Genomic DNA, 21382 nt, shown 5'->3' with positions numbered 1-21382 from the left:
GAAAGGCACAGCTTATGGCCTGAGGCCTACTTAGAAAATTGCCTTCAATTATTGGGAAGTACTCCCTTTTACTCTGTTTTCTTTTCTTTTCTTTTCTTTTCTTTTCTTTTCTTTTCTTTTCTTTTCTTTTCTTTTCTTTTTTTCTTCTCTTCGCTTCGCTTCTCTTCTCTTCTCTTCCTTCCTTCCTTTTTTTGACAAAGAGACAGAGAGGAAGCCATGCAGACTGGGGAGGGACAGAGGGAGAGGAAAAGAGAGAATCTTAAGCAGACTTCATGCCCAGAGCAGAGCCCAAAGTGGGACATGTGGGTCTTGTGGCTGGATGAGGGGCTGGGCTCAGGGCTCCATCTCATGACTGCGAGATCAACACCTGAGCTGAAATCAAGAATTGGACACTTAACCAAATGTGCCACCCAGACACCCCTACTCTGTTTCTTATGTTGCATCCTCACGACTCCTGAAACAGAATGCCATGGACATCAGTGACAGTCACAACAAAGTTTATTGCAATGGGAGGCAAGGCCAACCAATCGGGACTGATACTCTTGACCAGAGTGGGTCTCGAACAGCCGGGGTACAGAGTTTTTATAGCCGACCACATCCTCTTATCATCACCTGGGAACAGAACAAATAGTTCCCAGATGGGGGCGGAAACAGTTCAGACACACCCTTTCCCAATCCAATCAAACACTAAACCAGTTGATTTTCCTTAAACTTTTGTTCCCTTGATTGATAGGACAAGGCTGTTATCTCTTAATCTACAGTGTTAAAACAAAGCTGTTATTTTTTAAGGCTACAGGTTACCCCACACTACAATTTAACCCTTACACTTATTTTTGTCTTTAGAAAAGAACCCTGTTTCAGCAGCTCCACTAAAAATAAATAAATAAATAAAAGTTTATGACTTCATTGGAGTTTTACTACTTATCTATTTGAGTAGAGGGTAGTATTTTTTTTTTTAATTTTTTTATTTCAATGTTTATTTATTTTTGGGACAGAGAGAGACAGAGCATGAACGGGTGAGGGGCAGAGAGAGAGGGAGACACAGAATCGGAAACAGGCTCCAGGCTCTGAGCCATCAGCCCAGAGCCCGACGTGGGGCTTGAACTCACGGACCGCGAGATGGTGACCTGGCTGAAGTCGGACGCTTAACCGACTGCGCCACCCAGGCGCCCCGAGTAGAGGGTAGTATTAAAGAGAGTCAGTTCTGTCGACAGACACTTGTATCCATCTTTTGTCTCTACTTCTTATTAGCTGTGTGAACTAGCATAGTTCAATCTTTTCATGGCTCAGTTTACTTACCTATAAAATGGGGGTGATCCACCTTATAAGATTAAATGAGATAATGCATGAAAACTATTTAATGCCCTAGAAGTAAGTAACCAGTAATGTTATTTATTATTAAATATTGTAATTGTCATAATTCAACTATTGTTTAATCAGTTTTTACCCTCAAACTAACCAGTAGCAAAAATATCAAATTGATTTCTCCTTTTTTGAACAAGTTTCAATGTTTCTTTTTTTTCTCTTTTACTTTTTTTAATGTTTATTTTTGAGAGACACAGAGAGAGAGAGAGAGAGCGAGAGAGAGACAGAGCCTGAACAGAGGAGTGGCATAGAGAGAGGAAGACACAGAATTCAGAGCAGGCTCCAGGCTCTGAGCTGTCAGCATAGAGCCCGATGCAGGGCTCACAGTCGTGAGATCATGACCTAAGCAGAAGTCGGACACTTAATCGATTGAGCCACCCAGGTGCCCTAAGTCTCAATGTTTCTTTCTTTTTTTTAAAATTTTTTAACATTTTTATTTATTTTTGAGAGACAGAGAGAGACAGAGCTCAAGCAGGGGAGGGGCCTCTGCCCCTCTCTCTCTAGAGGGAGACACAGAATCTGAAGCAGGCTCCAGGCTCTGAGCTGCCGGACAGAGGTACCCAGGTGCCCCTCAATGTTTCGTAATGAATAACTTCTTTTGCTCATTCTATCACTGTGCTGGAGCTGCTTGTGGTGTTTCAAGAAGGCAGTTATTTGATGTGCGTTACACACGAAAGAAAGAACACTGCTCACAGAACAAAATTCAGAAAAACATTTAGATACGTTCTCTATCAAAGATTCACACTGGCCTATGCTCAGGAGATTTCAGCTAGATTGACCCACATCAGGCTGTGCTACATCAGCATTTCTTAGAATGGAGTCCACATTAGGCAGGATAGATATTCAGCCCTTAGGTAAAGTAAGTGACTCAAGAAAGCTAATACATATATGAACACACCAGTGTGGCATATTTCATTTCACATAGCCTTAAAACAACTTAAAATTGCTCAAGTTCTCACTACTTTCTTTCACAACATACCCACTCAGTGGGCAAGCTGTAATAGTTGTATCCTAGAGAAACTTTAAAAATTTTTATTTACATAAAGTATGGAACAATTCATTACAAGAAAAGAAATCCACTTTTAACACAAAGTCCATTTTATGCCCATATGGTTTTCCTTTTCTTTAAGTTTGAGGATTCCACCCACCAGTAAGCGTATATATCATTTGTTACTTACTTTCTCTGACGCATGTAAAAGTTACAGGGTAAATTTAGAGAGGCGTTTTGCCCACCTGGCAATCTGTAAGCAAATCTGATTGTGAGCAATTCCATTCAAATCCTAGCATGCTCCTTGAGAAGACTGGGATTGTCTTTGGCTTCTGGAAATCCTGGACACTGCTTCTATGCCATGAACAAAATTGAGGAAATAATACAGGTTGTAATTACCATGATTACCACTCTCTTTTCTAATTCTATTTTTTTATTATTTTTATTTATTTATTTATTTATTTATTTATTTATTTATTTTGGGGAGAGAGAGAGAGAGAGAGAGAGAGAGAGAGGGAAGGGCAGAGCAAGAAACAGAAAGAGAATCTCAAGCAGGTTTGCACCACCAGCGCAGAGGCCAACATGGGCTCAAACTCATGAACCGTGAGATCATTAGCCAAAATCAAGAGTTGGACGCTTACCTAACTGAGACAACCAGGTGCCCCTATTTTCAAATTCTTGACTATGGTTGACAAGGATAATATATTGGAGAATAAATAAATGCCAGTATTACTATTTAGAAACTTCTTTAATGATTTAAAGTCAAATATGGTCTCTAAGACAATAACAGACACAAGAGAAAAAGAAACTGTAGTCAACAAAATAAAGGAGAAGTATGCAGCAATAATTGCATTTTCAATCATACTTTGAGAAATAACACATTAGTAATTCATATGGCAAGGCAATAGAGAATAGTTTCCTGGTATGCCTGTAATGGAGGGATTTTCCAGGATATGGGACTTTAATAAAACTGGGATGTGTTAATGTGCTAGGCAAACTAGGTTTGTGAGAGAGATAATATTAGGAATTTGGCTTATCATAAGGTATGGGTGGGTAAGATGCTGTCACACTCTCTTTAGTCAAACCATGTGACCTATAAATATAACCTATTGGACATTGCAGCGTCTCTAATAGAGATTTGTTTGCTAGAATGAGTAAGCAAGAAGCATAATTAACGAAGACTGACATCAGACATTGCATTGACTCTAATACTATAGTTTCTTAATATACAACTAAGAGTATTAATTAATTTCCTTCAATTACCTGAAAGAATTATTCCATTTTGGAATCCTGACAGCCTAAGGCACCATCTTCAGACAGCTCCCAGTTATCTCTGCAATAGTTGCTTTGTCTTGGAGACATTTTTCTCCTTCAGGCAGTCCCTGTCATTTCTACTGACCAGATGGGTCCAATTCTTCTTTTGGAAAACATGTCCTCTTTTCCAAGTCATCCTTTGGTACCCCTGACTGTGGTAGAAAAAAAATTTCAGAAATTTGTTTCTTTCAATTCACTCATTCGTTCATTCAGTTTAACAAATACTTATTAAACATCCATTATGTGCCAGACTGTGTGTGAGTTGCTGAGGATACAACCATGTACTGTATAGCATAGTCTCCACTGTCATTGAATTTTCAGTCTAAAGAAGGATATAAACAATAAAAAGGCTTAACTTAAATGACCCCAGTGTTAGCCTGTGTGTATGAATGTGATTGCATTAACATTAAATGATGAGATTTTCCATTGCCTCTGCAGACCCACTCTTCATCTTTGTCCATCCTGCTCTCCATCCTGGAGACTGAAAGGTTTAGAGTAATAGTTTCCATGCCTTCTGCCTCTGCTTTTCTTATGCCTACATCTTTGTAAATACTACCTTTGTAAATAAACCCTCCATGAATTCTCCCATTTGAGTATGCCATCTGTTTCTTGTTGGGACACTGATGATTCTACAACATAACCCTTTTCTATTTCTAGGGTCCATAAGAGATCATCTCACATGCCTTCAAGAACATATTCATACCCTTTGGGCTACTATTGTCCTACCAGGTTCTGTTTGGCATCTCTAGTGTCCACCATCTATTTGGAGACTCTGCTTTCTCTCATTGATATCCCAGCACTACTTTAGCCACTACTCCATCCAGAGTATCTAAGAGCTGCAAAATATTGTCGTTCTCAAGCTAATTTTGAAAGAAATTAAAGGATTTTTGTGGGGCTGTGAAGGAAAAAAAATAACTTTTAGGATGAAAAAAATAATTATATAATATTAATATATTTGTCTTTATGCCAACTCACCCCAACTTATTTCTCTCTCTCTCTCTCTCTCTCTCTCTCTGTGTGTGTGTGTGTGTATGTGTGTAGGAAGGGGCTCATTGAGACAAAAATACCTAGAGCCCTCAAAAGTCATCATGAGACCCTGCCTTCAGTCTTCAAGGCATGCATAAATCCTGTAGGATGCTGTAATGCCCCCCCTTAATTTCCTACTCTTATTCAAACATTTATGTACCCTCCTTTTTTCATTCTTCAGCAGAAAATCACTCATGCTCAACTCATACATAAAGATGTTTTACAGAGCTAACAATGATGTTACTTCATCCGATTTATCCAGCCAAATCAAGCCAAGACTACCTTTATTACACAGCAACTGAATACTGTATGAAAAGAACTGTACTATTGAGGAAATTAATAGGTGTTATGACATAAACTGACTCAGAGACTGGTGATCAAAATCTGGCAGAGGTGGTGTCCAAGTAAAGACCTGAAATATGGGCAGGAAAGAGATCTAGGAAGAGAGGGAGAGGGACGGGCACATTTAAAGCCCCAATAAGTGAGAGCTAGGTCAGCTGGGAATCTGTGGTGGAAAGAGTGGAGAGGTGGGGTGGAACGAATAGGGTTGACTCATTAAAGGCATTGGAATTCGTTTGGAGGGCAGCCTGAGTACAAATTGGGGAGCCAGTTAGTTTTGCACTTTAGAGAGGTAACTCTGGATACATTAGAGGGAACTAGAGAACCAATAAGAATAGGGCCAACCATGGCCATGGGGAAAGCTGATTAGAGATGGTGGCAAGAGAAGCTTAGTTGGTTGTCTAAACTCAGTAGTGGCAAAAGAATTACTTGATGCTAAGTAGAGGAAATCAGTATAAATTGTTAATGGTTGAAAAGGAAAATTAAGTGAGAGGTGAGTTTTAATTTCTTACAGACCTACAAGGTCTTAGACTGTGGGTCAGAAGCAGTTTTACAGGTTAGTGAAGTAGAGAGTGAGGAAGACGGTCACTTCATCCAGACAACAATTTTATATCCTGGGGCAAGAACTTCCTCATTTTTGAGTGCCTACTCAAATGGATATATATTTTTTTTAATTTTTTTTTCAACGTTTATTTATTTTTGGGACAGAGAGAGACAGAGCATGAACGGGGAAGGGGCAGAGAGAGAGGGAGACACAGAATTGGAAACAGGCTCCAGGCCCTGAGCCATCAGCCCAGAGCCCGACGCGGGGCTCGAACTCACGGACCGCGAGATCGTGACCTGGCTGAAGTCGGACGCTTAACCGACTGCGCCACCCAGGCGCCCCGCAAATGGATATTTTTGAGTACTTACTATATACTAGGTATTGAGGATGTAGTAAGGAATTTAGGCAGATAAGACTCCTGCTCTTTGGAGCTTACAGTAGAGCAGGAGAGAGAACCTTAATCAGATGTACAACATCCACTATTGTGAGGGCTACACAAGGTGGGTGTGTGGCTCTATGATGTAGTATTATAGGGATATTTGCAATAGTTAAGGAGGTGAGGAATTCCTTTGGTAAAGCAATGGTTGAGCTGACCTGTGAAGAACATATTTGTGTTCGTAGCATAGAGGGTGCATAAGTCTTTTCAAGCAGATGGAACATTGCATATAAAGGTCCCTGGAAAGTTAGAGCAGGATGTCCTCATGAAACTGAAAGGCATCCAGTATGGCAGGCTCATAGAGTGTAGGGGAAACATAACACAGGATTAAGCTAGAGAAGAACACAGAAACAAGCATAGGCAGAATCTAGACCAGTTAGAGCATCCAAAGTCACAGTAAGGAGTTTTGTTCTTCCAAGTTTACCTTAAATACTGCCAGTGGTGGGGACGTGCCAATTTGTATTTCTCGGACTGCTGGATAAAGAACAAACTTAAGGGCTGAGTAATTGACAGGGAATATCCATTAGTAGGCTGTTATAGGTCCAGGCAAGAGATGATAATAGCTTGAACTGTGTGGTGATAGTGGAGATGCAGGGATTTTGACAGATTTGAGGGATGGCTGGTAAGTAAAATAAGCAGGACTTGGTGATGGATTGGTTCTGGGTGGTGAGAGACAGGAAAGTATCGGTGCTGATATCTAGGATTGATAGAGGTGCCAAGCATTGAGATAAGAACACTGGGAGGGCCCAGATGGACACAGGGTGGGAGACAAGGATGGGTAGGTTCTGTGTTAGGCAGATTGATCTTGAGGTGACTTTGAGAATCCAAGTGAAGGTGTCTAGTGTGCTGCTAGTTATGCTCTTGTTATGCGGCGCTGTGGCCTGGTCCTTAATCAGCGCATCACTCCTCTGAGGGCACATTCCATGTTTTTCTCAGTCATAAGGGAGTGATCTCATAACATTTCAAACAGTTGAAACTGTAGCTGTTGGCGACAAATAGAGTGGGCTTGCCCTGAAGGGAACTGTCAATAATTCTAGTCTGTAAGGATGAGTGACAAACTTTTCCTCCTCTGGGCTCTCCACTAGCATTAACTCAATTAATCTCTCATCCAGGATCCCCTAAGAAGAAAGCTTCTTGTTACTCCAAAGGTAATGTGCCGTCTGTTCCTGGAACTTTCTTTCAACATTCATTAACCCTTTGATGGCTTCCCAATGCACTTCCAATAAAACCCAAAGTCTCTGTCATTTGGTCTTGCCTGTCCCTCAGGCCTTTCCACATGTTACTCCCCTTGCTCATTCCATTTTTAGCTGTGCTGACCTATTTACAATTTCTTTCACAAGCTTGTTCCCATTATGAGACCTTCACACATGCTTTTTCTCACTCTTTTCTTGACTACTTTCTACCCACCCTGCAGATCCCAATTTAAATGCCACACTCTCAGAGATTTTTTTACCCTCTCCCTCCCCCCATCTAAATTAGCTCTTCCAACCATTCCTTTTTTTTTAATGTTCTTTTCTATCAAAGCATATATCAGAAACACTAATTGTATATTCATTTGTGTATTTGTCTAGTGTCTCTCTCCCTAAGTAAATTATAATCCATGAAATCAGGAGCCATGCATGTTTAATAGTTTTGCAATACTAAACCCGCAACAATACCATGTATATTCGATGAATGTATGAATGAATGAATGAATGAATGAATGAGTGAATGAATGAAGTGCTTTCTCTGGGCCAGGCACTAATCTAGATAGAAAGACATATGAGATACAACTTCCATGCTTGGTGCCCAATAGGGAAGGATAAATGCAGTGTGGCATGTGCTATAGTAAATATCCATGCAAGGCAATATTGAATATTGCTGGAATACTGCCAATATACAGTAGCTATATTGAATATTGCCAATATACAGTAGCTATACTCTAACTCTCCTTGTGAGTATTGGGAAAGGCTCCACAGAAAGGTAACATTTAATTTAGGTCTTTAGAGATAAGCAGAAGTTCACTGGGAAGAGAAGGAGATTATAGTTTGCGCAGAGGTCAAAAGGTATGAAAGAACATGACCCTTTTTGGGTGACAGTGAAACAAACATCTGACCTGTCTGAACATGAAATAGAAGGGAAGGCATAGAGATGAGACTGGTGAGGGTTGTTGGAACAGACCAGAAAGCCCATGCTGTTTTATTTAGACTTCATCCAACAGGGATGGCAAATTACTGGAGATTTCTAAGCCAGGGAATAATTTGGTCAGGCTTATGTCTCAGTAAGATTACTCTGGCAACAGAGTTGTGTATGTGTGTGCACAGGGCGTGGGGTGGGCGGGGAGTGATGCCTGGAGTTAGGGAAGTGGGTCAGGAATCAGCAGCCCACATGGGAGATGCCTCCACAGAGAGGCAGTGGCAGTGGAGAAAGACAGTGGAGGATGGATTTTGAGGGATCTTGAAGAGAAAGAATTATTAGAACTCGGACTTAAAACTCCCTGAAGTCATTTCCAGCCTAAATTCTCAATATATTAACTTCTTTTTGGGCCTCAGAATTTAGGTGAAATATATTCCTACAGTATGTTTTTCCAAAAATAAACTCAAGAAACGTCTATCTCTTTGATTAAAACACAACCTAATTATGCATTATACAGAAGTAAGGCTGGTAGGTCTCCTGGGGATGAGGCCAGAGATGTCATGAGAAAAATGCTCTGACTAGGTCATTTGGGGTAGGGTAGTAAAGTGGACAATTTGTGCTGGACCTCAAACCAAAACATCCTAGTAACCTTTTTCTGCTCTCCACTCATGGCACAGCCTTAGATGAATATATTGCAAGGGGAAAACATGCTCTGCACTTAATTAGGGGCAGTGGGGGAATTGATATTTCCATATCCCTCCCTTTTCATTGTTACTAACATATATTTTGACACATAAGCTTATAGGAGTTTAGTAGCAATCAATAGATGAATTTAGATGTAGTAGACTTATGAATTGCCAGAGCAGGAGGTAATATAAACCAAATGGTATTTATATTAAGCCTGGATGAAACTGGGAACCACAGAAAGAAGGCAGATCTGAGGAATGTTTACTAATCAAATTAACCAATCCTTGAGTGCAATGAGTACACTTGAATTTGTGGAGACTGCTTAGATCAGTGCTTATTGGGTCTGTGTGAAGTCCCTTCTTAATTGTCTCTAATGTGTGTTGTCAGGAAACAACAAAGATGGAAGAAATTCCTTCCCAGTCTCAAGGGACAGTCCCTTAGGGTACTGTCAAACAGCATCCAGAAGGCCAGAAAGGAGAGAGAGCAACCAGCCAAACTATAACTATTCAGTGGCTTCAAAGAAAATGTCCATATCCTTGCCAATGTGGTATTTTTCTTTTTGCAGTGAAAATTAGTGGAAAAAAATATCCAAAGCCATAACAAGAAATTTGAAAGACTTGGGGGAAGGGGATTATTCACATGCTTTAAATAGCAATTTGTTGATTTATTTCACTCTCAGGAGAAAAAAACATTTCCATGAATAGTTTCCCTTATTTCCAGAAAAGCCTTTATATATACTTCAAGTGTTTCAAAGACCTTATCTTGTACTCCCAACACAAACATTGTATTAAAAATAGTTTCAAAACTATTTAGTTAGTTAAAGTTTGTAGTACATGATCCTTGTCTACCATATCTCATTTCTCTGCAGAGATTTTAACTAAAACAGATACAGAGTAACAGATTAATCCTGTTATTGAGAGGCTGACCTCAGATTCATGGCCTTCTGAATAATTTTAACCTGTGCCATATGTCCAGTTCCCTCAGCTAATTAGTTATTAGCTACTCATTGCTAGTAGTGTCTACACTGGAGGCTAGTGCCAACTCCCTTGGGCTGTCATTTAATATGAACATCTTAGTCTCCTCGCCCATAAAACAGAATTTATGTTACAGCTCTCCATAGAATTTATGCTGTAAGAGTTAACTAAATATAAAAATGTGTTTTTCAATGTGTGTGTGTGTGTGTGTGTGTGTGTGTGTGTGTGATGACAGGGCTGCAAACTATTGTTAAGATGGCCAACTTACCCTGGCCCTAAAGCCATTTTCCTAGAGCTACACTATTACAAAAAATTTTTGCGAGTTTACAAATGATCTATCACACAAGCAATTCAAAGGCTTATATTGTACTTTCAAAAAAAAAAAAAAAACATGTCTTTGTAAGCATTCAGTCTAAGTTCAGATCTCTTTATACTTTTTGGAGCCAAGGATCATTGCTCCTAGTGTAGCATCATGATTAAAAACATGGGCTCCTCCGCTTACCAGTTCTGTGATATCGGGCAGGTTATAACCTCTCTATGTCTTACTTTCTCCATTTGAAAAATGGAGATAACAATATTACTTTCCTCACAGTATTGTTATGACTTATTGATTGGTGGATGTCACTGACAAAAGGAGGCAAGAATAATTTCCAGATTTTTGCCAAGAAGAACCAGAAATATGGAATGCCATCAATTGAAATAGAAACCATAGGGATAAGAGAAAGCATAAAAGGAAGATCATAGTTAATTTACTAAGTCCGAGCTACCTGTCAATTCTATTTGACATGAGGAAAGTTTAGTGTGGATTTGAAAATAAGCCCACAATTGAATAGGTTTTGGAGTCCATGTCCCTGAAATATTATACTGTATTGAATGACTCAGGGAATTTTGGCTTATTAAAGGTAGACTTTAGTACAACTTCTTAATTTGACAGTTGAGAAAATGATTCTTTAGGTCACACTACCTGTGATAAAGTATCCTATTACATTGGTGACCCTCAATTAACCACACCCCCTGACAGTCACACATTTGTGTGGTCCGTCCCTTTGAATCTATGATTCACTATAATGAACAGATTTCAGCAAAAGCAACATTGTCCTACTTTCAGTTCTAAGCCTTATGATGACTTGGCGGCTTCTGCTTTGTGCTCTTGGAATCCCTAACCTCCACTAAGAAGTCTGGCTGTTCTGTAGGAGAGACTACATAAAGATGCTACATGGAGAAAGAAATGCAATGAGACAGCATGGAGAGAGAGAGAGTCCAGCTGACCCAGTGTCCCAATTTCAGATGACTTCTCCACCCCACCTCCCAATGAATGTGGCACACAAGTACCACCTGTAAGACTGGGCTTGACTGAGCTCAGCCAACCTACAGAATTATAAGAGATACATAATTTTTTAAGTCACTAAGTTTTACCACTAAGTTTTAGGATGTTTATGTTATACAACAATAGCTTATCAAAACAATAGCAGAATCAGGACAAAAGCCTAAGTCTTCTGAGCTCTAAAACTAAGGACTTCTAGGGCAAGGAAATCATACTGTTAGATTTTACTCTTCTTTTTTTTTTTTAACTTCTTATTTTAGAGAGAGAGAAATAGTGTGAGCCAGAGAGACGGGCAGAGGGAAAGAGAGGGAGGGGGGGAGAGAGAGAGAGAGAGAGAGAGAGAGAGAGAGAGAGTCTTAAGCAGGCTCCACACTCAGCATGGAGCCTGACACAGGTCTGGATCTCACAGCCCTGGGATCATGACCTGAGACAAAATCCAGAGTCAGATGCTCAGCAGACTGAGCCACCCAGGTGCCCATTAACTTTTAAAAGCTTAATAAAAAATGCAGAGTGAATAACTATACTTTTTTTTATTCCCAGTTTGCTCAACTGCAAATTTGTATAATAGTTAACTTATTGACCAAAACACACTGTATATCCTGAGATTAATGAAAGTTATTTGTTATTCAGTCATAAGACAAGTCTATTTATCCATCCATCCACACATCCATTTATCTATTATCTATCCATCTATGGTTGGCTACCAAAGAAGTACATCGCAATCCCACATCAAATATCCATTTTATTCTGTTTCTTTCTGGGCCACAGGAAGTATAGAGGAGGTAGAACAAAAAACGCCAAAGTTTTGTCTTTTTTATCAGCACAAATTTAAGTCTTTATAATTCTCATTGGGGGGATATCAATGGCAGTAGTGTTTACTTTCACTGATGAATGTCAAAATTTTTTATTGAATTTTAACTGTGTAGTGAATATAGTTGCTTGAGAAAAATCACCGGGACTTCAAGACGATATTCGCAGTCTCCTGAAAACAAAGTACTCTATGAGTAGGCAGAGTTTAGACAATGACAACATGCCAGGAGGCAACATTTATCTGGCATGCATCTTTAAGGTAAACCATCTTCTCCTATTTATTTATTTATTTATTTATTTATTTATTTATTTATGGTGTGCAGTTCTATATGTTTGTAGGTCCAATATTAGATATTACTGTAGAACAGCAGGATTCTTATTCATTCCTATATTAGAATTATATTTGTTTGGGAACTGCTCAGAAGTCTGTCTCGTGGCATCTGACAGCTTGACAAGGCTTGTTGCCATGGAAAACGTTTGTGATGTTATATAAATATATTCCTAGGTCATGAGTTGCCATGTATTTTTTGGACATTGAGGCTAAGACGGAAATGACTAAACACCTTTTTTAGAAGGGAAGAATAACATAGTAAACAAACAATAATAACAAATAATAAATATATGTGTATCCAGTAAACTGGTGCTCTATTTTCTTAAGAATTAGACTTATGTTCTAACAACCATTTTAGCTATAAAAGTTCATTTATTGCAAAGGCTTTTTCCCCCTTAAAATATTCTTATTACCAGTCATTTTGCAATATGAATGGTTCCACTATTAATAGACTGAGAGACAAGGGAGCTATTATTCTTGCTCTCTATCTGTTATTCCATTAAGTAAGACTGCCAACCTCTGACTGCTAGCAGCTCTATAATGAACCGTGTGCTCAAGCCACCGGGTATATCCTAAGTAAAAATTGTCCTCACATGTTGTTTTTGGTGCATATTATGACTAGACAGGAAAAAAGTACAACAACAAGATGCAAGGGGGAAACACTCAATTTAGGTTAGGATCTAAAATAGTCGTTTTCTTTGGAATTGATGGCAGGTGAAGAAGTGTTAGGGAAATGATGTGGAAAGTCATGGGTGAATGTCTCTGTAATTTGTCCCCTTCTTATGACTGATGCCCTTTGTGAGAGCTCCAGTGGTACCTACAATCTGACATCCACAAGCCTGTTATCCATCCCTGCTTTCTCTAACACACTATCATTTATTCAGCCAGTAATGAGACCTGCCAGATTCTTATGCCTGGGCAAACACTGACCTACCGTAGGAGTCACTGTTAGCCATCTTTACGATCACCACTGTAGCCTCTGCTGCTGTTCACCCCTCAAGTCAATAATGGATTTACAAATACCACCTTTGTATGCCACAACATAGAGGGTATATGACCCTCTGAACCATAAGCGTGGCATCTTTCCTTAAATGAATGCAAACATGGCTTTCTACCAGAGTCTGGATCCCATGATGGGTTGCAATCTATTGTGAGATATGCCACAAATGTTGTTACTACACACAGGTCCATACCTTTGCAAATGATTTTCTTTTGAAATGAATTTACAGGAATCCAGTTTGTTCTCTTAACAATATCACTCCTATTCACTTGAATGCCATTGTGCTTTCTTGAGTAGGAAGAAAAGAATGAAATTCAGCTATCTATCACCCTGAGTGTTGGATCTCATACTTACATTGTGCCACACAAAGCGACATCATCTTATGTGTATAAGAAGAAAAATAAACAAAGGTTGAGGGCAGAATGGTCGAGAAAATATAATCAGACACATGTTTGATGTTTACCATTGCAGATCATTTTTACAAACATCATCTCCTTTGATTTTCCCCTAAACCCGGCAAGAGTGTAGGCAAGTGATATTTTAACCATTTTACAGATGAGGAAATGGAGATTTAGAGAGATTTAAGGATTCTCTTAAGTTGCGCATCATGTAAGTGATAGAGGTATGCTTCACACTAAATAGTAACACTTTGTTAGCAGTGCATGCAGGACCTAATATGCACAAAATTTGCTTTGGCATGCTTTCTCCCTACTCGGCTGAGGACACGTTTTCATTAAGAAGTCCTCAACCCAGGATGGAGCCAGGAGAGGACTGACTGGGTGAAGACTAACTTCTCCCTGGCTTCTCTGGCTTCCTTCACCTCCTGCCGATGTTGCTGTCTGTGGGTGAGATGCCCTGCTGTTTTTTCTCTCTACATGCTTGGAACTTTCTTTGCACTGGAAACTGAAGGGACAGAAATAGGAGGAATCTGATGTCTTCCAAGCTAAGGAAAGCAACTCATTTTCTCTTTAAACACTGCACCTCTGACTAATTTTTGCTGTAATTTATCCAGGTAATTCTGTCTGCAGGAAAATGAAGCAAAAGTAGCATTCTCTGGAATTAACTCCATTCTCTAATTTACATCACAGATACAAACACAACTCATAAGGAGATGAAACAAATAGGTCCACATACACAATGAAATTCAAGAAAGATTTTTCTCACTTTTCCCACTTTAGTTAACATTGATGGTTTTGGCTTTCATTAAATATTGTTTTTAATTTTGTGAATTAAAAAGTCTAACTTATTTTTAGAAACTGAACAGCCTTGTGCTTTTAGACAGTCCCAAGTATCCCCAGAGTCTTTGTGAAGAAGAACATTGTAAAATTATAATAAAATCTGAATTTACCTTGTGATTAAGCATATCGAAGTATTCTACCTCAGATGATACTATCCTTAAAATATTTGGTTTCTTCTACTTTAAACATACATACAAACAATATATAGTCATTGATTAAACATACTGTATTTTCCAAAAAGCATTTCCTTTTCAGATAAGTAATTCCACTTATTCCAGACAGCAATAAAACTATTTATAAATAATCTAGTTTTTCTCCTTTCAGGAATATCATAGATTTGTACTCCCCACTCCTTTGATGTTAAACATAGCCATGTGACTTGCTTTAAGTCAGAGGCTGATGTGGCATATATCATTGCCAGGCAGAAACATCTAACTGCTGGAGCAACGTTTCTTCTCATAGCAATCGCGAAAGCACGAAAGTATGGCTTCCATCAGTATGAGGCCTCGAGTAAGAATCACTATGTTTTGATGATTATTTGGTACTACTGTAGCAGAGCCCAGCCTAGCCTGATCCATAGCATTTTACAGATGAGGACACGAAGGCTGAGAGAAATGAAGCGACTCACTTGAATTGACATAACAAAGTTGCAGACCAACTTTTCTGCTTTTTCTATTCTAGGTTTACAACTTCAATCCAAGCTCACATAGTAAGTCATCCAAATAATCTCAACATTTAGCAACACCTGATTTAATGTACATGCATTATTTGCCCACATACAACGGAACTGATTTTTTATTCAATTGGAAAATTAGATTAGTTAAAGGAATAGTGGTGTTGGATGTTAAAAGGAACAAAGACTAAATCAACTAACACAAGTCGTTTTATGAATAAGCAAATATGCTAAGTTGTGATGTTCTAAATATCTAGAATAGTGAGGTCTCTGGGTTAATTAAACCTTCTAGCTGTTTTGTTCAGGCAATCAGTAGGTGACCCCGAATACATAGTTCTACCTAAATACTTATGAAAGATTGAGAAGGAAATATCAGCCAAGAAGACAGTTCCTAGAAATATCGGCGACTAGATGAGACTTCTAACATAGTTGGTAAGAAGCTTAGAAATTTCACTTGTCGTTTACATTAATACCCATGGATCCCTGTCATATGGACATGCTGATCTATGTTCAAGTGAAAATGTGCTTTGCAAACAGGCTTTTGGTTGAAATATATTTTTGCAAGATTTTATGACTTGGCAGCCCGATTTCTTCTTTCATATTAAAGACATTAAAAAAATGAATTTAATATCTTGGCCACTTCAAAGTCACACAAATTTCACACTCAGTTTTCACTTTGTGTTCGCTCTTGCTGGTGATGTTTTAATATCCCTTGTTTAACTACTTTTTATGTCGTTTATTTTTTGTATTTTTGGCAGCCTGTGTCCCATTTCCTTTAAGCTTTAATTAATGCCAATTACTTTATTTCTTTACCCGATGTTTTGCTCATTTCCTCCATAAGCTAATCTTTCAGGATTTATGGGAGATATATGATTTCTTATTCAAAATAGTCTTAGGAGCAATACTACTCAAACTTCATAGGAAGGAGGAAGCATTTTTTTATAATATTCATTTTACTTATAAGTGGCAGAGTGGTCTTTCATGAGTCACTTAAACCTTCAATTCCTTAGTTTATCCATCTACTGAATATGAATAACTTCCATCTTCCTCATTTTAAACTCAAAGAATATTTTGAGAGAAATGAAATTGTTTTTCTAAAACCCTTTCTGTCTTATAAAAAGAACTAGATATATTTAAGACATATGAATCGGATCCATATATATTTGGAACAATTGCATTTAAAACAATTACACTATAACATTTGGAATGAGCTATCATGTTCAATAGAGTTAGAATTTCCAGGTATCACAATAAGTCACAGGTAGGCTTAAAAAACAACTTTATCAGACCCACATCGTTTTAGACATTCTGTCTGAAAACAAAAACAAAAACAAGCCCAGATATTCTGGGTTTTTTTTTCCAGATAATCAGAACAAAAAAAAAAAAAAAGGAACTTGATTAACTGAATTATGTATCATGTTATTCACTGTTTCTGGAAGTATTCTTGGTATTAAAAAGAGCTAATAGCTCTTACAGTGCTTACTGTATTTCAGTTCCTATATGGATGTTTATTACCTTATCTCATTTATTGCAATTTTCTCACAACAACCAAATGAACTAGGTATTTTCTTTTTCTTATCCCCATCTAACATACTCAGAAACAGCCTTAAGAAGTTAATCAATTAGTTCAAGGTTACAGAGCTAGTAATCAGCAGAACTCAGATTTGAAGATGGAAGTCTAACTCCAGAGTCCATACTTGAGCCACTACTATGTAACCTTTTGTGATTATTGATCAAATTATTTTACAAAACTCGTGGAAAGACTCCAGATTAATAGACAAAATAGAAAGCAATATGGAAGATCTCTACCTCAGAAATTTCATCCACCAGACTAGAAGAATGTGGAGGTGGAGGAACCTGAATTAGATCAGGAAGAAGTGAGTGATGAGACTATCAGGAAATCTCTGAACCACATCTGGTTTCATGGAGTGAAGATTCGTAGGAACATTACAATTTAGTTAAAACACTTTAAAAACTGTCATGTGACAAGGCAAAGAGGCTGACTCTGAGTTGATCCAAAGATACAAATAAGGGCCCTTCAATAAAAGTTACGGTGTGGAGACAGATTTGGGGTTAATCTGTTAATCAGCATTATTCTATGAATGTTGTATCATGCATAGTTCTCCTGGAGTGTAGTTTATAAACAGAGCACCAGAAGATAACCTCTATTAGAAGTCTCCCTGATTTGTTTCCAGTGAACAATTGTGCCTCTGTAGTGGTTGTTGGGGGAACTTTTAAAGAGCTGTGAGCAACACTGGCAGTGGGAAGAAATCACAACTGAAATCTATCAGAAAGACTTCCATAGAACTTTACACGTCCAGCACCCTTGATGTGCATATGCAGATAAAACATGCAGTGGACTGTCACTCCCTCTAATTCAAATAACATTATTTGATGTGTTCTCAATTACAGATGAATGTTGATGAATTGTTTCAAATAAGAAAGCTGATGTCAGCCTTCTATCAGATTTACTGAAACAGACAAGCATAAATTATTTATATATATAAATATGTATAAGTATATATTACTTTTTTTACCCTCCAAAATCATCTAATCATTTGGAAGTTGAAAGTTTTTAGACTGGAAATCCTATGCAGTCAGGAGGAATTCTGTATTTATTGTTGAATTTTCAACACCTACCATGGAATCTCCCACGAAACAAGTACACAATAAATAAATAGTTATTGAGTGAATCACAGTAAACGCAATAATCGTTTCCAGGAATTATGTTAAAATGATTAGGAATAAGTTGTAGTTATTTCAGTTTCAGGACTTCTGGAAATATAGTTAATCATTCCTGTTGCAATATGCTTTGACTCCAAAGACTTGAGATTAGAATTTAAGAAAATTGGAGGGGCTCCTGAGTGGCTCAGTTGGTTAAGCGTCCTACTCTTCCACTCAGGTCATGATCTCACCATTCATGAGACTGAGATCCACATCAGATTCTCTCTCTCTCTCTCTCTCTCTCTCTCTCTCTCTCTCTCTCTCTTGTCCCTCCCCACCCCCTTCTCGAAATTAATAAACTTAAAAAATTTTAAGAAAATTGGAGATAAGTGGTCTAGACAGTTCTAGTTATAACAGTGGAGTAACTCATCTATTCTAAAGAAAGACTTCTTTTACAGTTAGACTTGAGCTTAGTTGTATTTCCAGAAAGCTCTATTTTCATAAAAAGAGGTTTGTATGCACTGAGACTGAAACAGAGCATGGCAATACCAGTGAGCAGACTTCTGGATTTAGCAGCTTTCTGAAAAATTAAGAACACAGAACCAGACAGCCTGCAGGATATACCACTGAGAAAACTTTCATTATATTTAAACAATTGAATGTCAATGCTAATAACTGATTCCTGCTGGGTTCCATTCTTTCCAAACAAAAAGGAAACCATTTATTCACACTATAATGTGTCCTTCATGCATTGTGTTAATGTGTTGCAGATGATGTTGTCAAGAAAGGTTTCTGACCCTGGAACAACTACTGAAGGACTTGGAGTTGGTTATCCTCCATTTATTCTATTCCTTTCCTGGAACGCTTGCTGTGTTCCTCACCACTGAATAAAGCGTGTGCATAATAGAATGAAACCTAGTGCCATAAAGGGAAGTGAAGGGCTGTAGTTGGTGGTGTAACTGCTAATGGTACGAAAAGTTCTCCTTACTCTCTCTTCCATCTCACTTGTGGACACATTCTGTGTTAGAAAATGAAACATTATATGTCTCATTCATATGAAAGCAGGATAATTATAAATGAAAATATTCCTTAACTCGCATTATTTCTGCTTTAAATGTTATAAATAAGAAAACGCTGCAAAAAATCCCCAGAGCGTTAAATACTACCTCGTACGTTGTTCAGTTGGTTGCAAACTTTTTCATAGTTTAATATATTTAGCCACTGAATGGTAAAAAGCTAAAAGAAAAAATTCAAGTGAAGCAACTAGAGCAGTTTAGACCCCTATGACCTACCGCCTATATTGTGAAAGGGACAGAACATCCTCATGAAACCCCAAGACTTCCCCCTGTATTTCTTTGAGAAAATAAACAAATTAATCAGTCAAAACTGAATTATTGAATTATCTACCAGCCTCATAGATGCGTAACACCACACCAAATCTGGGCAAGCCATGCCAAGATAAATACCTTCATTTGTTTTAAAATTAACCCCACTGCTCTAATAATGTAATTTTACAGAATACATAAACCCAAATCAGTGATTGATTTTCAAGCACGTGAATTTAAAAGCTTTGATTGAAAATGTTCTAAAGATTTTTAATCTCTTTTTCTTTCTGCCTATAACAGTAAAACTGAAAATAAGCACTTATACAACCTGGCCAAATATTTAGATAAAGAATGAGTTCGTAACCAGCAATATCTTAAAATGTGTTTGAGTTATTCTATATGCTACTTAAATAGTTAAACTGTCAGCCTGGGATTTTGTATATATTCCTCATTAGGTTGCCTCAAAGACCCCAGGGTAGGTATATCTGCATTTTAAAATTTTGTATTTTTCCATGGTTTATATACCCCATAAAATGCCTTGAGAACTTTATGAGGGATGTTACATTAATATGTGTTATTATAAATATGATTTAAATATCTAAAGCATTACAGAGTGATTACTGTTCAATAAGGCAGCGTGCATAAAAGGGTTATCTCCACACTGTGCTTAGGTTTCTACAATATAATATAATGAATTGTTCAATATAGTTTGCATGCTATTTGTCTCTGTTTCTTCGTAGGCTCGAGGGAAGCTGATGTGCAATCCTCTAACAAGGCGATCATAAATTGCAGAACAATAAACAGCCCTTGAGATTTTTAGATAGTATGTGGTTAGCATGCAATCCATCTTGGGAAACTTGATTTAATACCTCAAAGGAACATCTCTGACAATGCTCAACATTGTTTTAAACTGCTGCTAAATCAATTAGTACATCTGAGAATCCTAATGTCTCTGCCTCTTTCATAGCCCATCCCAAGAACTCTGGCTGGTGATTTTGTAAAGCAAAAGATTTAGGGAGCCACTGCCTGGATGCACTTGGGTTCCCTGGAAAACATTAAAGATAATCCTGCATGAAAGGAGGGATGAGCCAGCCTCCCTAAATCATCATGATCAATGAGGGTGTCACCTTCAAAATTCATTTCAATTTTTCTGAATTACCTGTAGCCAAGAAGAATAAATTTCGATAAAAGGTAACTATTATTCTAAAGTCAAGACTATGAAGTTAAATACCCCCATGTACAAAAAAAGATTTTCTTTTGCCTTAATTTACACATTTCCTTTGGTGTATGCAATGCATCTTGTAACTATATTTGTATTATATTGGAAGATCTTCAGACATTCATAGATATTATCTAATCCTCACACATTTATTAACTTGTAAAGTAGAAACAAAGTTAAAAATCAACAATAAACAAAACCCTCCCAGTGGAAAAAGAGATAACGTTGACAATTTCTTAGTTCATGATAGACTACTCAATCTTTTTTTTTTTTTTTTACTGCACTAAATGTAATAATCAATTACATTTACAATTGCTTGACAAGGAGGCAGATTATGACCTGCTCTCAAATTTTGTGGTACTTTCTCCTTTTCTTAAATGGTTTCTTTTTATTGTTTTACATTAATTTATTTAAGACAATTCTCAGGCGATTCCTTGTCTTTCTTTCCATCTTTTGTTATGGTGCAATAGTCTTGCCTTTTCAGTATCTCGCAGACCAGTCTAGTTCCTGTCCCCTGCAGGGTGAAATCACAGACTGTGGGCTAAGAGAGCCCTTCACCATACCCCTCAACCATGCTACTAGCTCTTTTCTTCTAAAGCAAGTTCACTCAACTTATGCCAACAAGACACAAAGTAAAATGAAACAAAGCAGGTAATCTGTCCAACTAAAACTTCTTTCCTTTTTCCTTACACAATGCTAACTCGGTGTTTTACTTGATTTTTTTAAATCAGCAGCCTGTTGTGATGATGTATAAACACAACCAATGTTTTCCTCAGCCGAAGGTTAGTTTCTTCCAACAAAGCAGAAATTTCAACATATATATATATATATATATATATATATATATATATATATATAATTTCCTTCAAAGATGCACAGGGTGTGATTTTCTGGAAGTCATCTAAACTTAATATTGACTCCCCTGTATGATGGTAATTTTTCCACATCCTGTGCAATAGGAACCCAAGGGTGAAGGCTTTTTTCTCCCCTCTCGAAATAACTGAACTAGT

The 21382-nt window shown here is 37.8% G+C and overlaps 1 long non-coding RNA gene across 1 annotated transcript in view; it reads left to right on the top strand.

Annotated features, from left to right (window-relative positions):
- LOC109501492 overlaps positions 1-21382 on the top strand; it is a 104289-nt gene that overhangs the window by 71776 nt on the left and 11131 nt on the right. Inside the window, exons 3-4 of the long non-coding RNA XR_002159592.2 lie at positions 12039-12181; positions 20121-20344. This is a non-coding gene — a long non-coding RNA (uncharacterized LOC109501492). The remainder of the gene's footprint in view (positions 1-12038; positions 12182-20120; positions 20345-21382) is intronic.

The sequence above is a fragment of the Felis catus genome, chromosome B4 (genome assembly GCF_018350175.1).
Source record: "Felis catus isolate Fca126 chromosome B4, F.catus_Fca126_mat1.0, whole genome shotgun sequence".
Classification (NCBI taxonomy): domain Eukaryota; kingdom Metazoa; phylum Chordata; class Mammalia; order Carnivora; family Felidae; genus Felis; species Felis catus.
The sequence above is the reverse complement of the archived record's forward strand: the minus strand, read 5'-3'. Positions and strand labels throughout refer to the sequence as shown.